We start from the raw sequence: 2,500 nt of genomic DNA on the forward strand, positions 1-2,500 counted from the left end.
GCCGAAAGTTTTCCAGGAGGCCGAAAATTCACCCAGGCCACAGGCCCAGCCTGCCCAGGGAGAGAGGCTGCCTGCCCGGGGAGAGATGGGGCCTGCCCAGCCGCTCTGGTGGTGGTGGTGGTGGTGGTGGTGGTGACCCCGGGGTGGATTTTGGACTTTGACAAAATCTCACCGAAAAGGGGACGCTCACCCAGGGGAGCCGCCGCCCGTGCCCAGGGAGGGGGCGGACCCTGCCGAAAGTTTTCCAGGAGGCCGAAAATTCACCCAGGCCACAGGCCCAGCCTGCCCAGGGAGAGAGGCTGCCTGCCCGGGGAGAGATGGGGCCTGCCCAGCCGCTCTGGTGGTGGTGGTGGTGGTGGTGGTGGTGGTGACCCCGGGGTGGATTTTGGACTTTGACAAAATCTCACCGAAAAGGGGACGCTCACCCAGGGGAGCCGCCGCCCGTGCCCAGGGAGGGGGCGGACCCTGCCGAAAGTTTTCCAGGAGGCCGAAAATTCACCCAGGCCACAGGCCCAGCCTGCCCAGGGAGAGAGGCTGCCTGCCCGGGGAGAGATGGGGCCTGCCCAGCCGCTCTGGTGGTGGTGGTGGTGGTGGTGGTGGTGGTGGTGACCCCGGGGTGGATTTTGGACTTTGACAAAATCTCACCGAAAAGGGGACGCTCACCCAGGGGAGCCGCCGCCCGTGCCCAGGGAGGGGGCGGACCCTGCCGAAAGTTTTCCAGGAGGCCGAAAATTCACCCAGGCCACAGGCCCAGCCTGCCCAGGGAGAGAGGCTGCCTGCCCGGGGAGAGATGGGGCCTGCCCAGCCGCTCTGGTGGTGGTGACGACCCCTGGGCGGGTTTTGGACAAATTTCCGCTGGAAAAAGACCGTTTCACCCATGGGAACTGCTGGCCCCTGCCCAGCGAGAGAGGGAGAGAGAGAGAGAGAGAGAGAGAGAGAGAGAGAGAGAGAGAGAGAGAGAGGGGGGAGGGGGCTGCCCTTCTGCTCTGGTGGTGAGGGTCTGCTTGCCCCTGCCAAGAGACAGGGCCTTCCCTGCCCCTCTGCTGTGCTTGGGGGTGGATCTGCCGTACACTACCCGAGCACCTCACAGTTCACAGACACATAGACCATCTTTGAAAACACTAGTTAAGTGCAAACACACATAGCTTAGCTACAAAAGACAAGGGGTTAGCTCAGGATTGTTTACGATGTATGTATGTTTGATACTCTGCTATTTTTAGGAGGGATATTCTCTGTGTTTCATCGTTTAAATGCTTGTGCTGCGGTGGAAACAGGTAAGACCGACAGGGGAGAATTTATGAGACAATAGGAGCTCCGTCTGGTGGAGGACAACCTGAACAGACTTCCTGTAGAAGCTACGCACCTATTGTTTTTATTTTTCTCGTTTTTGATTTCCTATTTTTAAATTGCTTTATTTTGTTTTTCTATTCTTATTTTATTTTTTATTTTTTGTTTGTTTGTTTGTTTGGTTTAGGGGTAGGAGCTGTTGCGATAGGTACGGTTCCTTTAGTTTAACTAGCAACCTTTTTATTTTTAGATACCTTTTATTGTAAAAAATTCAGCCCAGTGGCCATGTAGTCAGAAGGGGTTAAATTGGGGGTTGCCGACAGCTATCCTTTTCTCCTGGAATCTAGAAACACCTAACCTATAGTTAAAAGTTAAGATGCTTTCAAGGGGTTATATATATATATATATATATATATATATATATATATATATATATATATATATATATATATATATATATATATATATATATATATATATATATATATATATATATATATATATATATATATACAGTATATATACATTTAAATATACATTTATATAAACACATTATAAAATATATAAAAAACACAAGATGTTTTTAATGTTGACTTTATTACATGAAAGAAGCTTCACTCCAAACTAGGGTACAATGCACTACTTAAGGCATTACAGCATTTTCGAGCAATGAACCCTTTTCCGATCCAGTTTGCAGGAAAGCTTTATTGCTTAAGAACGCTTCGTCTTGCCATCACTTCCCACTGTCAACAACCACCACCACAATCTGTTTGATTCTGCTGCTGTTTTATCAACATTCATCTGTACAGTATCAGCATCAGTGCTCCCAGCCCCACCGCTTTCCTTACCTGCATCCTCGCGTTAACTTCCTGCGGCTCTCGTTGTACCATCAGCCACGGTCTCCTGCGTGTCTGCCCCGGCGTGTTCCTCTATAGCCTCGGCGTTCCCCGCACCACTGGCCTTGGCGCTCACTGTGCTGTTGCCCTCGGTGCTGCCCCTTCTGCAGGTCTTGGCGTGTGAAGGGGGGGGGGCGGTTGCCTTTTCAGGGCATGCACTACACCCAAGACATTTCTTATTTTCCGTAGTGGCAAGAATGGTGTAATCAAAGCCATCGATACGGAACATGAAGGCAACATTAATGTCTTCAGCATTGTTTTTCAGGATCATAAACACGTTATGTCTAAAATAGCGGAGATTTACTGCTGAGAGAAAC

The sequence above is a fragment of the Trichomycterus rosablanca genome, unplaced genomic scaffold (genome assembly GCF_030014385.1).
Source record: "Trichomycterus rosablanca isolate fTriRos1 unplaced genomic scaffold, fTriRos1.hap1 scaffold_188, whole genome shotgun sequence".
NCBI lineage: Eukaryota > Metazoa > Chordata > Actinopteri > Siluriformes > Trichomycteridae > Trichomycterus > Trichomycterus rosablanca.